Source organism: Xyrauchen texanus, chromosome 31 (genome assembly GCF_025860055.1).
Source record: "Xyrauchen texanus isolate HMW12.3.18 chromosome 31, RBS_HiC_50CHRs, whole genome shotgun sequence".
NCBI lineage: Eukaryota > Metazoa > Chordata > Actinopteri > Cypriniformes > Catostomidae > Xyrauchen > Xyrauchen texanus.
The window spans coordinates 8971746-8987129 of NC_068306.1; positions in this window are offsets into that span (position 1 = coordinate 8971746).

Genomic DNA, 15384 nt, shown 5'->3' on the forward strand with positions numbered 1-15384 from the left:
AATTTTATATAAAAAAAAATCTTTGCTTTTCGACCCATGGTGGCTGCGCTGAGGGAAACCTTGAAGCACTTACCTCCCTCTGCGTACCCAGCATAGGTCGGGTCAGCGATTGAGGAGGAGGGCCTTTTGGGCCATCCTCGAGACTCATCACAAACGTCTGGCCGGGGGTGTAGTTTATATGTTGCAGCCAGACGGCCTGGTGCTAAGACCCCCAAGAAGGCTCCTAAGTGCCCCTGAAACGGATGACCCAAGGAAGACGATATCTGCTAGAACTCAGGAGCTGGTGACCAGATCACTCTGTCCCCCGGTGGAGGGTCAGAAGGAGAATATTTTGTTCCCCTTTTGTTTTGTGTTCGCCACACGCCGGACGGGCTGCGGTACCCAAAAAAGAGCAGTTTCCTCTCACCTACCATCACACAGCCAGCGCCCATGGCCGCCATTACCTCGCCGACCGGACAATGAGCACTCGCAGCCAGGACCTTGCGAATGCAGCACCAATCCTTCGTGTATCAGGCTGCACCACATAAACCACACCCCCGGCCAGCCGGTTATGACGAGTCTCGAGGATAGCCCAAAAGACCCTCCTCCTCAGCATAACTGTGAGTGGCACCCCGACCCCAGCAACCAATCGTCAAGCTGCGACTGCTCAGGGGCGGCTGGAGGGTTCTACTCCAGCCCGACACTTGCAGCGGCCCTGGCAAACATGGCGGTCAACTCCGCGTTGGGCCCGAAGGCACTAGCCCAATCGAGTTCTCGGTGTCTGACATCACCAATGCGCTCTACGATGCAGCGATCAAAATCTCAAACATCTCGCGAGCTCCGAAAGAGACATTAGGCTGGCACTGAGGCGAGCTGCCTGTCTCTTCCCAGAACTGTACGGGACCAAACGATCATGCTGGGAAATGAGTGGTCCAAGGGCTGAATGAGCGGTCCGTGGGGGATTACCCAGCGGAACCGAACCCATTGGAGCCCCCAAATTGCCTCCAGCGCCAATTGGGCCGGCCTCATACCCGTAGGATGAAGTGGCTTCACCCAGATGAAAGTAAGCCACGACCACAACGTCGCCATGGTCATGTTCTCGCAATGAGAACATGAACCATCCATGAAAGCTTCCTCAACGTGATTACGGCCCAGACACGTGAGGCAGCGATTGTGGCTGTCAGAGGTGGAGATGTAATGACGCAGAAACAGTAGGGCTTTTTTAAAAAGACGCGTTTTAAAAAGAAGTTCACATCAATGTGTTTGCTCTAAAAGAGGAAAATGTTACAGTACATCGATTTTTTGAAACAATACATCTTGAAACAACAAGTCACATTTTACTGCAACACCTGTTTCATCAACATTGCCCATAACCCTATACCCATAACACTATGCCTGATGTTTTTTGCATTTTATCAAATGGAAGAACAAACAAAATGGATCAAAAATAGCACAAGGATATCCCATATGTGCATGTCTTTATAGATGACAAGTCAAAAAAACATTACTTATGCAAACAATACATATGCAAATAAAGTTAAATTACATGAGGTTCAAAATGATAGATGGTATTGAAGGGGTTTCAATCATTTGAATAGAAAAAAAGCACATGTTTTCACATTTGTGGAAATTTTGACACTTATGTTGTTCTGGACACAATTTAAATCAGGAAAGATGAGCTCTTGTTTTCTGTACAGCCAAACTGAATGATGACTCGGGTGTCAGTACCAAATATTTTGCCAAACATCTTGTATGACTTTCTCTCTTCTATGGAACACAAAGGGAGATGTTGGGCAGAGTGTCAAGGACTGGCTGTATTGGTCACTGGAAGAGACAACACTCTTCAAAATGAATTACAACCCTAAGCAATGGTGACCCCAGAGAAAGATAAAGAAAAAGTAGAAGAATAAATGGAGATGTGTGGACTGAGAAGAGATGGAGCTATTAATTCCCAGAATGACCTGTAAAATCCAGTTAGTTGTTTCCCCTTATATAGGTATTATTTTCTGTCAATAAAAGAAAATTTGTTTGTAATTATATTTTATACATAATGTGCATGTAAAGGAAACAATCCTAAAAAAAAAAAAATATTAAAGCTTTTGGAAGATTAACAATACACATCTTTATATTTGTATTTGTTCATTTACTGTATGCAATTTCACTTTCATAACAACATCTACAATGAAATGCAGGCTAGTGTCTTTGATACAATGATGGTGTTGATTAATACAAGCTGCATTTTAAACCCTGACCCAGGAACTGCATCGCAGGCAACTGAGTCATAAGTGTCCCAATGTTTAGCGGGTCAGCACCCTTACCAGTGCCCAAATCCATGTATACGACTCACGACAGAAAGCTAGGAGAGAGGTGAGATGCACCTGTAGAGAATACAGCACTAATATGTGGCCAACAAAAAGTCAACATTTTTGACAAATGGAAAGATTCTATGAACCTTTAATCATTAATGATTTTCACATACAGATTTAATAATTAATTTCAGATCTAAAATAATCTCTATAACACTGACAAACTTAATAAATACATTTTATTGGAAAAACAAAATCGCAATCATTTAATACACCCCATTTCACATAAATAACCATACAAAGACAATATAAATATGTATAAATAAATAAACAACACAATCAAGGATTTTGAGGTGGTGCTTTTCAAATTAAAAACAAAACAGTCAATGGCACTAACATGTTTTGGTGTCATAAAGTTATTCAGAGGAAACTAACTGAAAAATAACTTAATGAATAATAATAATAAGAAGAAGAAAATAATAATAAACTTACAAATTATACATACAATAGCAAATGTAAATGAAAAGTGGAATAAGGATAAATTACAAGAACAATTTTTATTTGCAAATTTTATGTAGAACAGAGGCATGGAGAGTTCCCCAGTCCAGTGCAGATATAGAAAAGGCTGAACAAAACCAGCCAGAATAAAACAAATAAAACTCATTGACCAAAGGACCTGTAAAGACTGTTGTGTCACAACAAGGACGCCAGTGATAGTATATGTAACATATATGATAACCATGCTTACAGTAGTTATTAGAATGATATAAATCGTTCTTCTCCTCATGTGGTTTTCCTTCTCTCTCTCTCTCTCTCTCTCTCCCTCTCTCTTCAGGTCCTGACTGCTTCAGAGCTCTGACAACAGCCAAAATGCAAAACAACCGAATAGAGAGGAAGACTATGAACTGCAGAGAGTAGAACCATACATAAATGTAAAAGTTAAATGAGAGAAATGTAAACATGCAGAACAAACAAGAGCAAAAACAACAATACAAATAGTAGTCGAACGGATCACTCTGTATCTGAGGGTTTGAAAACAGAGGACCACCAGTGATGCCTTGGCCGAACAAAAACTCTGCTAATGTTAAAAGACTTACCATTTACCAGCAGGTGTGTAAAGTAACAAATTACAAATACTCACATTACTGTAATGAACTACTTTTTCTTGAGTACATTTTAAGTACTTTTACTGAGCTTTTTTCCCACCATACGTGTTCACTACTTCCCTGTCCTAAATTAATTTTTATCTATCAACATGATTGGCTAGGGAGAGTCTCATGACTCCCATCCAATCAAATCACACGTAAAAAACTTGAACGGCAGCTGCAACTGTTGAATGGCGCCAACTGTTATGGCTGTGGAGAATGCCTCAAGCACAGTTTACAGCTGAACATAACCGGCCGCACCTGGAAGGGCTTTTCGTCCTGAAAAAGCCCAAATGCTTGATCGTGTCATGTGAGTTTAACTTGCTCAAGCCAGATATCAGCATTAATCCTGCCTCTAATTTGAAGAAACATATTGAGGTAAATTTCATAATTCTGCTTACTAGATGCTGTGTGTCTATAACGTAGCCTGTAATTTAACTATCTATCACTGAGATTATTGGGCTGCTGTGAGAGATCAATGCAATGTTATCAATAGGGCTGGGCAATAAAATGATCTAGATGTTTACCTGAAAAATAGAGATGTCCTCGATCATACAATTGAGTAGTTTTCCATATTTAGCCTATGTTTTACATCTAGAACAGGGGTGTTCATTACATCAATCGTGATAGCAAGAGCAACACTGGTTGGTTGATCTAAATGAAATATAAAAGATTAACTTTTTATTTCCTGACGTCCGTGCAGTTTGATTGACAGGTGGCTAATGTTTGAGCGCTAATGCGGCGGGTTCACACCTAAATGATCATAATTCTGCCAATGCCTGTCTTGATGAGGAATTAATGTAAACACAGTCGTTTAAGTCTGAAGTTAATTTAAACAGTGGGACAAAAAGTGTAGAAATTTTGGACTTGAAGTGTACATGTAACCGAATTGAGCACTGTTTAGTAGGCTATGTCATATAAAGGCTATTAATCAAACAACAACAACAAGGAAATGAGAGTACCACGCACTACAATTGGCTGAATAACTTGAAAAGCTTTAAAAGTATGAATGTAATAGAATAAAACTGATATTTTTAATAATAATATATTTTTTAATTGTGTTAGTTTTTTAATAATACTAACCCCTGATGTAGAGAGTGTGTTAATTGGTATAATAAATTACCAGGAAAGTAAAGATGATGATTGTGGAACATTGTGTCTCAAAAGAAGGGCAATGTGGCCCCCTATGTGCTACTTAAAGAAATAATTCACACAAAAATAAAATTGATCTCATCATTTACTCACCCTCATGCCATCCGTGACGTATATGACTTTCTTTCTTCAGAACATAAATTAAGATTTTTAGAAGAATATTTCAGCTCTGTTGGTCCAATGTAAGTTTTGATGCTCCAAAATGTACATAAAAGTAATACATATAACTCCAGTGGTTTAATCCATGACTTCAGAATTGATATGCAAGTGTGGGTGAGAAACAAATCAATATTTAAGTACATTTTTGATCTGCCCAGTAGGTGGCGATATGCATGAAGAATGTGAATCACCACAAGAAGAAAGTGAAAGTTAAAGTGGAGATTGACTGAGCAGGGAGGAGAATTAATAATAAAAAAGGAATTAAATAGTGATCTGTTTCTCATCACATCTATCATATCACTTCTGAAGACATGGATTAAACCACTGGAGGTACATGGATTAGACTACTTTTATGCTGATTTATGTGATTTGTGGAGCTTCATTTCATTGTATGGACCAAAAGTGCTGAAATATTCTTCTAAAAATCTTAATTTGTGTTCTGCAGAAGAAAGTCATACATATCTGGGATGGCATGAGGGTAAATGATGAGAGAATTTTCATTTTTGGGTGAATTATTCCTTTTAAGCGTGATGTAGCCCCTGTTCCAAACAACTTTCCCATGCCTGCTCTACCTCCTCTCTTGTGCGGGACATGATGTGCCAAGTGTTCCTGCTTATTTAGCATTTGCATTCCTTGCATTGTTTAAACATGTTTTCTGCACAACAATAATGCTCTGTCGGCATTAAGGGAAATTTAGACCCTACACATAAACTGATTTTAATGTAATTGTTTCATACATTATGACTTAAAATGGTGATCAGTGTATTGAAAATAACTTTTTCATCTTATAATGCCTCCCTTTTATTTTTTGGAATCAGATTCATGTAGTGTTTATCATAGATAAGTGATGTATGTTATTTATTTATTTACAGTGTTCATTATAATGGGGCATAGGTTCTGCAATGCTATTCTCAATATTCACTACTCATGAGTACTTTTAAATGAGCTACTCTTTTACTCTTACTTGAGTAGTTTTTAGGACAGCTACTTTTACTCTACTCACACTACATTTTTGGGAAGTAACAGTACTTCTACTTGAGTATGATTTTTAAGTACTCTTTCCACCCCTGTTTACCAGGTAACCATTTTGTCAGTGGAATGAACAGAGGAAATGATCTCACAAACAGAGAGATTGAGGATGAATAACTCATTTCCTGCTCCTTTGACAATGAGCCAAATAACATGAGTGTAATGGAAGACCAAATATGAAGCTGTCTTGTATTTATTTATTTTCCATTCCTGCCAGTTTTTGCTTTCTTCTGTTATTTTCTCCCTGTGAGAGTTTTTGGAATGGGGTAAACAAAAATTCATCTCCACTGGGTCCATAAATGGTCAGATTGTTCTGTCACATATTTCGGAGGAAGGAACCAAGCTGGAGATGAATAAATGAAGAAGATGAAGAAGTACAGAATGAAACAACAATCTGATGGGGAAGATAAGACAAAGAAGAGAATATATAAAACAGAGAGAGGAAAACAACAGCACATGGAACAGCCTGAGAGATGGTGAAGGAAACAATCCTGCCAAAACAAGAATAAAACAAGACCAAAATGGCATGATCATGACAATTATAAGCTACACATTTCTGCCTTTGAACCCTCCAAATATTGGCCCAATTTGCTTTGCTTGCAACTGTAATCTCAGTTTTTGCTTTTTTTTTTTTTTTTTTAAAGAAAACGAGGAATGGGTCGAAATAATTTTTTTGTGACAATCAACATCATGCCACATATGCTCTTGATTGAGATTAACCTGTATTCAACCTTGAATATTCCTTTAACAATTACAGTTCAATGCTTTAATTATAATAATCGGAATAAACAATTGTTCCACACAGTAATAGAGTTAATTAGTATAATGACACTCTTCAAGCAATGTAGAAACTTGGTGGATTAATAAAGAATATATAGTCACTTTGTGCATTTATCATAATTTTGTGGCTACAAACAGAATTTAGAGTCGGAACTATCGGTTTTATAACAAATAATTGTTATTCGTTATTCAATTAGAACATTTTCCAGACAATACGTTTATATTTTCATCATCAAATTTATATTTTTAAATAGAAAAACAAACTAAATGTATCAGGTTATTCTGAACATAGATAAAATCAGAAAGATGAGCTCTTGTTGACTATGCAATGGGCCTCAATCATGAAACCTTCATAATATGTGTAAATTGGGAGTAATTTAACATAAAATTGAACTTCAAAAATGATGCGCACGTTCCAGATTTTATAGTTAATGGTGTGTATGCTAGTGACTTTAAAACGTTCGTAAATAGGGTGCACATTACATTACTGCATTTGGCAGATGCTTTTATCCAAAGCGACTTACAGTGCACTTATTACAGGGACAATCCCCCCGGAGCAACCTGGAGTTAAGTGCCTTGCTCAAGGACCCAACAGTGGCATCTTGGTGGTGCTGGGGCTTGAACCCCCAACCTTCTGTTCAGTAACCCTTAGTCTCAACCACTGAACCACTGCCCAGTGATGGCTCAAATGACATTCACACTCATTCACGCTCAATAATCCACGCTCATCAAAAAGACTTATAAGGCATTAGATTTGTAAATAGAAAGCGTTATATATAGGGGACAGCAATAAAAGGAGTTTTAAAAGGAAGTTTTAAAGGTGCACTCAGGAACATTTGGTTTGTGTCATCTTGGACTTAGTGACTCCCAGTGGTGTGGATGCAGCATCATTCAAAATCAATAGTTTTCAGTTACAGATGCCATTGTAGGAATTCACCATTCATAATCAGCCATGATTCATTTAATCCAAGAGTGAAATTATCCAAAAAAAGAGAGTTACTGAGATTAATCAAGTAGCATTCAACTGGTCATGTGATTGTAAAATGGCAGCCACCATGAGGGCACCCCTACCCCACATGGAATAAAACGTATCGGTTACCTAACGTAACCTCGGTTCTCTCTAGATGAGGGAACGAGTATTGCGTAAGCTAGCTGACGCTACGGGAAAGATTCATCTTTTCTGAGATATTGAAGCCAAAAAATTATCCTTAATTTTTGTATCCATTGTCAACGCAGTGCGGCAGCTGCAGACCTTGAGCGGGCTAGCTAGCGAGCTCATAGGTTGCTCTGCGGCAACTGCTGCAGCCTATAGACGAGCTTGGGCTGAACTCAGCATCCAATGAGAGGCGTCCGCAGCTCACTGCATCAAAGCCCGCCAAAATGGGCGTGACTAGAGTGCATATAAGCGTAGTTCATAGGCTGGAACCCTGGTTTTCATTGACTGAAGCGAAAAGTCGCCGTGGCGCTGAAAGCACGGCCGGCTACGCAATACTCGTTCCTCATCTAGAGAGAACCGAGGTTACGTTAGGTAACCGATACGTTCTCTTACGAGAGGTTCTCTCGTATTAGCGTAAGCTAGCTTATGCTACGGGAACCCATTGTCAACGCCGTCGGCTCAAGCATCCACTGTATGAGCCCCAGGGAATTAAGGGGGACCCGGGGAGCCCTTATGTGTGGGGAAATAATATTTGGCCGGCAAGAATGCGGGTCATTGATTGTGTAATACATAAGCACATAGTGGGAAGGGAACGACAGAGCGGCGGTGCCGGTCTGTGTGGAATGTGTCCCATCAGTGCAGCTCACCAGGGGAGCTGTAGCGTATTAAACCGCTAGTAGTTTTGCCTGCAGTGCGGGCACTTCCATATTTTAAAATCTGACAAATGTGGAGGGGGAAGTCCATCCCGCTGCCACACATATGTCGTGAATGGAAATCCCGCTGGACCATGCCCACGAGGATGCCATGCCTCTAGTGGAGTGAGCCCTAATGCCCAACGGGCATGGCAGGTCTTTTGACACGTATGCAGCAGCAATAGCGTCCACTATCCATCTAGATAGTGTCTGTTTCGAGGCGGCGAGACCTTTGGTGCGCCCTCCGAATGAAACAAAAATCTGCTCAGAGCGTCTGAAAGCGGCGGAGCGCGCAGTATACAATCTCAGTGCTCTGACCGGGCAAAGGAGATTGGCGTCGCGTTTGCTATCGGGTGCTGGCAGCGCCGATAGGGAAATGACCTGTGCTCTGAAAGGAGTACCGATCACCTTGGGAACATAGCCGTGTCTAGGCTTTAAAATGACCTTGGAGTCACTTGGTCCAAACTCAAGACACGCAGCGCTGACAGACACAGCGTGAAGGTCTCCCACACGTTTGACTGATGACAGGGTAGTCAGAAAAACGGTTTTGAGTGAAAGGTATTTCAAATCCACGGATTGAAGTGGTTCGAAAGGTGGGGCTTTCATAGTTTCGAGAACTATAGAAAGATCCCAGATAGGAACCGATGGGGGGCGCGGGGGGTTCATCCTTCTACACCCCACATGTCCGCGGGTCCAGGTCTCTGTCGGTGCACCATTTTGAGAACACAGACCATTTTGACGCATAGAGTCTTCTCGTGGAAGGGGCTCTAGCGTGTATGATGGTGTTTATTACTCCTTCTGGCAGAGCGACGGGTAGTCGTTGATCACCCACGCATGCAGGGCCCAGTGCTCTGGGTGGGGATGCCAGATTGTGCCGCGAGCTTGAGAGAGGAGATCTGCTCTCACTGGGATGGGCCACGGCGCTGTCAGTGACAGCTGCGTAAGCTCCGGGAACCATGTCTGATTCTCCCAACGCAGGGCTATGAGGAGCACCGAGTGACGCGTTTCCCTGATCCTCTGCATTACCTGTGGCAATAGCGGGCGTCTGGGCCAGTCCTGGGCCAGTCCTGGGCCAGCGCGTCCTCGCTTTTCGAGAAAAATATTGGGCAGTGAGAGTTCTCTTTGGACGCAAAGAGGTCTATCTCTTCTCTGCCGAATAGGTGCCATAACGTCTGGACTGTTTGAGTATGCAAGGACCATTGCCCTGGAGGAATATTGTCTCTGGACAATATTCAGTGATGAGAGAATTTTGGACAGTCTGGACAGTCTGTCCGTGCCATCGTTCAGGTGGCCTGGCACGTGCGTCGCCCTCAGTGAGCGCAGGTGGCACTGGGACCAACTCAGTATGCGTTTCGTCAGATGGAAGAGGTTCCTGGATCTGACACCGCCCTGACGGTTTAGGTAGGATACCACAGATCTGTTGTCCGAACGGACCAGGACATGGTGACCCTGAATGACCGGGAGAAAGCGCATGAGCGCGTACTCGACCGCTATCATTTCCAGACAATTTATGTGAAGGAGCTTTTCCTGAACTGACCATAGGCCGAAAACCGGAGAGCCCTCGCGAGACCGCGCCCAACCCGTGTTGGACGCGTCTGTCGAGATGACTTTTCGGCGAGATACAGCTCCCATTGTCACTCCCGCTGATACCATTCGGCCACTGTCCAGGGCTGCAGAGCTGATATACAGGTCTGAGTCACCTTGATGGGCTGGCGGCCTGTGGCCCAAGCCCGGCGAGACGCGGGTGTTTAGCCAATGCTGAAGCGGGCGATGTGCAGTAAACTCAGCTGAAGTACTGCTGCGGTTGAGGCCATGTAACCTAGCACTCTCTGGAATTTCTTCAGAGGCGTGAGGCTGTTCATCTGAAAAGATGCAGCTAGTCGCTGAACACGGCGCCGCTGTGTAGATAAGCGAGCCGTCATTGCCACGGAGTCTAGTTCTATTCCAAGGAAGGAAATTGTCTGACTGGGCTGTAGTGAGCTCTTGGTCCAATTGACTGCAAGACCCAAACTGTTCAGATGGCTGAGGAGAACTGCTCTGTGAGACAGAAGCTCCATATGTGACTGTGCCATAATCAGCCAGTCGTCCAAATAGTTCAAAATTCGCAAACCCTGACTCCACAGGGGTGCGAAGCCAGCATCCATGCACTTCGTGAAAGTACGGGTGCTAAGGACAGGCCGAACGGGAGGACGGTGTATTGATAAACCTGGCCGTTGAAGGCGAATCTCAAGAATGGCCTGTGACGGGGATTTATCTGAATCTGAATGTATGCATCTTTCAGATCGAGAGAAATAAACCAGTCCCCCTGGCGCACATGCATGAGGAGTTTCCTGATTGTAAGCATTTTGAACGGTCTTTTTGCAAGCACCTTGTTCAAAACCCTGAGATCTAATATGGGTCTGAGGCCGCCGTCTTTCTTGGGAACAAGAAAATAACGGCTGTAAAGCCCCGACTCGGCTCAGAGGAAGTGGCACTTTCTCTATGGCCTTTTGCACAGAAGGCTTGCTATTTCTGAACGAAGCATGCACGCTGCTTCCGTGTTCACAGTGGTTTCGAGCCTCGCTCTGAAGCGAGGAGGGCGGCGATCGAACTGTAGCAAATAGCCCTGTTGTATTGTGCTTAACACCCACTTGGATATCCCTGGAATAGCTTCCCACGCTTTGAAGCGTAACGCTAGAGGGTGAATGGCCAGTTCAGCTCTGATTGCCGCACACAGAGCTGAACAAAATGTGTGAGCTGCGTTTAGTGTGTTCATGCATGATTGCTCGCAGACAGCATGAACAGGCTGTTTTGTGAGTGACTTCCCGATTGGAATGAATGGGGAAAGAGTCACATCTGTTACGTGATGCGCAAGCATAGTCATGGGCACGTGACTTCCACACAGAGGAATGTTTGCTGGCCGTGTAACAGAGCGGGCAGAGAATGGGCGCGCGCACGTATTCGTGGGCGCATTTATTGACTCTAGCGCGCGAGCGGTTCGTAACCGCTTTATGAGAGCATGCTCTGATAGGGGCACGGGATGTGATATGCTTGTGTGTAGGGGCGAACACTGGGTTGTGGGCACATTTTCTACACATAGGGCTGATCGTGTGACAGAGCGGCCAGAGAATGGGCTCGCGCACGCATTTGTGGGCGCCTTCATTGACTCTGACGCTCGAGCGGTTCGTAACCGTTTTATGAGAGCGTGCTCTGATAGGGGTACGGGATGTGTTATGCTTGTGTGTAGGGGCGAACACTGGGTTGTGGGCACATTTTCTACACATAAGTCATGTTTGCTCTTTTCAAGATTTATTTGGGTCGCCGTGAAAACGGTGTTTGAGCGGGACTGAGCCGTCATTTGTTCAACAAAGTTAGGAAGACTTCGGTTGCTCTGGTTTCAGCGTTACCTTAAATCGAGGCCCACGGGGGGGCGGCGGTCTGCGGCAGCTGTCTGAGCGTGATCGAGGGCGGCCGCCCTGTCGACGCTGAGAAGTCTGAGATTGTTGAGCTGGGCGCTGTGAAGAGGCTTGTGCAGGAGGCTGATCACGTGAGCGGCCTGCAGAGGAGCTAGCGCGACGCGGCAGGAAGAGGTTCATGGCTTGAGTGGCTTTCTGGACTTCTGAGAAGCGGTCAACAATGCCACTCACCGTGTAGCCGAAGAGACCGGTCGGAGAGAGCGGTGCGTTGAGGAACGTGGAGCGCTCTGCTTCTCCCATGTCGGCTAGCGTTAGCCACAGGTGTCTCTCGGTCACAGTCAGCGAGGCCATGCACTTCCCTAGGGCTTGAGCTGCAGCTTTGGTAGCCGAAGGGCGAGGTCTGTCGCGTCAGTAGATCAGTAACAGCCTCTGGGTGCCTGCCTTTCTCATCCCACTCGAAGAAGGTCCGCTTGTAGGATCTGTAAAGCGGCCATGGAGTGCAGAGCAGATGCGGCTTGGCCGGCGGCGGAATAGGCACGGCCAACATAGGCGGAAGTCGCTCTGCAGGCCTTAGACGGGAGCACAGGCTTAGACCGCCATCTCGCGGAGGGCGGGCAAAGGTGTGCTGCTACCGAGTCCTCAACCGGAGGGATGGAGGAGTAGCCTCTCTCAGTGGCGCCGTCCACCAACGCGAGAGAGGTGGGAAAACACGGCTTAAATGAACACGGGAAGACAGGCAACGGAGAAAACATCGGAACAGGGAAACATCAAAACAGTTGAAACATCCATAACATTCACATGCAATGAAACAACGACCAAGAAGGGAATGGAGGAACAAACAGGGTTTAAATACACAAGGACAGGATGATTACAAACGATAAACAGGTGCGAACAATAACACAATGTTGGAGACCGGGAACCATGGTGACGGTGACATGGAAAACACGGGGCAGACTACCAGGGAATCGTGACAGAGAAACATGGTGACAGTGACACGGAAAACACGGGGCAGGCAACAGGGAATCGTGACACAATGGTAAGTACTTCTGGAAAACCTAGACAACATTTATGAAGTTAGATGGGAATAAACAAAACAAATAATAAATGAAGTAATAAAAGTTTAACTCATGTGTCTAAATGTAGGCTATTTAACTTAGCCTGGACTACCTTTAGCTACAGGAGGTTCCCCGTTCTCTTGCAGCCATTTATTATGATAGTTTTGGGTGGCAACTGGATCTAGCATGCAGGCGACAATCGGGATGAATATCATCATGTCATTGGACTTCAACTTCAAACGCTTTTCTAAATGTTTACTAAGCTGTGTTCTTGAAGGAGCTGAACAGCATCCATGTCAGCATAACACTAGTATTTCAATTATATTTGAAGGCCAATTTGCATATATTGCAGGTTCTTGTAGCTTGTGTGTCATTTTCATCAGGGTACACTATGGAATTTTCTGAACATTATCAGTGTGGATACAATGCCATGCGATGTGCTATACAGATACGGAGAATGCGTAAGATTGTTGTTGATACATTGAGGCGTTGCATTGTTTTTAAATTTAAATTTATTTAAAAACAGAATTGCATCATCACTACTGGGTCCTTAGCATATGATGGATCCTAGTTATACATAAGCAACTGACAGCCTAATCAAAAACCCTAATAAGGTTGTTATACTGTTACATATTCACTAGAGGGTAGTACAAACATATTCAACTGGCCCTCAATTTAATACATGTCTCATGGATATTTACCATGTTAGCAGCAGTAATAGGCTACTTCGAAGAGAACAGAAGATTGAGTGAGACAAATCTTCAAGTTTGGCCTTTCAGGGAAGTTCAAGGCATGGTTACCAAGACAGAGTTGGAAAAACTCAAACTTTTGGAAATATTTCCCTTACTATTAATCAGGCCACTTTATTCAAAGGACCTTTTTGCCATGCGGTCAAATGCAAGCTTAACTCCCCTTGCTAATTTATTTAAAGGCCCTTTTTTGCCATGCGGTCAAATGCAAGCATAACTCCCCTTGCCTGTACGCGAGTAGATGTAGTGACAGTTCATTCACTCATGAAAGCTCTTATGTCTGTTTTTTGTTCCTGTAGCCATTTTCTGACCACAGATTTATCTTTCAGCTACTGACATAATGGGTTCATACCAATTTACAACCGAAGACACATGTAGTCTTTCTGCCATATGGTCATTTTATCATCATCCATACAGTATGTCTAGCAGGCACTTTACTGATAGTATACGTACATGAAACTGAACACCTACATATCTTTAGAGTGTCAAAAGTATATGTGCTACAAGAATCGAATGAAACCACAACAAATGCTAAAAAGGTGACACTGGGTTTATGAAGTGTTTTATTAGAAAAACAAACCAGAAACTATTAACCATGTATAACTAGGGCTCAAGCTGAGGGGGAATGCACGGGGAAGTCATCGTAAAACCACCTGTAGACCCTCAAGACTGAGCGTGGTATAAAAAATAAATAAAATCTGGTATTTTTTTTCTTCAAATGTTTACGAAAAGGCACGTTTTGTTCAGGTCGTGTGTGTGAAACCTTTTTTTTTAAATTTATTTCCCCCCTTTTCTCCCAATTTAGAATGCACAATTCCCACTAGGCTACTTAGGAGGCCCTCATGGTGGCGTAGTTACTCACATCGGTCCAAGTGGCTAAGGACAAGACTCAGTTGCCTACTCTCCACGATCCACCAAAACTTACCACATGCTGTACTGAGAGCGAGAACCACTAATTGCGACCACAAGGAGTTTACCCCATGTGATTTTACCCTCCCTAGTAACAGAGCCAATTTGGTTGCTTGGGAGACCTGGCTGGAGTCCCCCAGCACACTCTGGATTTGATCTTGTGACACCAGGGGTGGTAAACTTCTTGATATTTTTTACTTTTACCTAGAAAAACTGTTTGAAATCTTTTTTATTTATTAACGATTAAGTTGTTAATACTCTTATATGTTTTCAGCATAAAATATGAATAATAAATAAAGTATTATAATACTTTTTACTTTATGGTTACACTACAATTTTTTTAACAAACACTGCAAAGGTTTTTAAAAAATGTATGAAACTAAAATTAACTCGGCCCAATCGGCCTGATGTGGCGTGCGATGGATAAAGGCGGCCGGTGATGACGGTTCGTGAGAGAGAGAATTACGGGCATGTCCGTCATGTGTGTGTTTATGTTTGTGTGTTTTGGTTTAAGTTTCATTAAATTATTATTTATATTGACAAGCCGGTTCTCGCCTCCTCCTTGCCCATCATAACCCCCTTACATTGGTGCCAAAACCCGGGAAGGAGGAGAGATGCCCGTCGCAGAGTCCTCGACACTGCCGTCCACCCAGGGGAGCGCCGCTGCCATCTGCCGGGTGACGGAGTAGCCCGACCGCCCGGACGAGAGGAGGAAGGAAGCAACTCCCCGACCGCCTGGAGCGGTAGGGCCGCTGCCAGGGGCGGAGGAGTGTCCCCACGTGCCGCCAGAAAAGCGGAGGGGCGTTCTGTCCGCTGGGGGTCGGAGATTTGACTCCGGTTCACCCGGAGAGGAGCGGCTGTCGTCCGCCGGAGAGTGT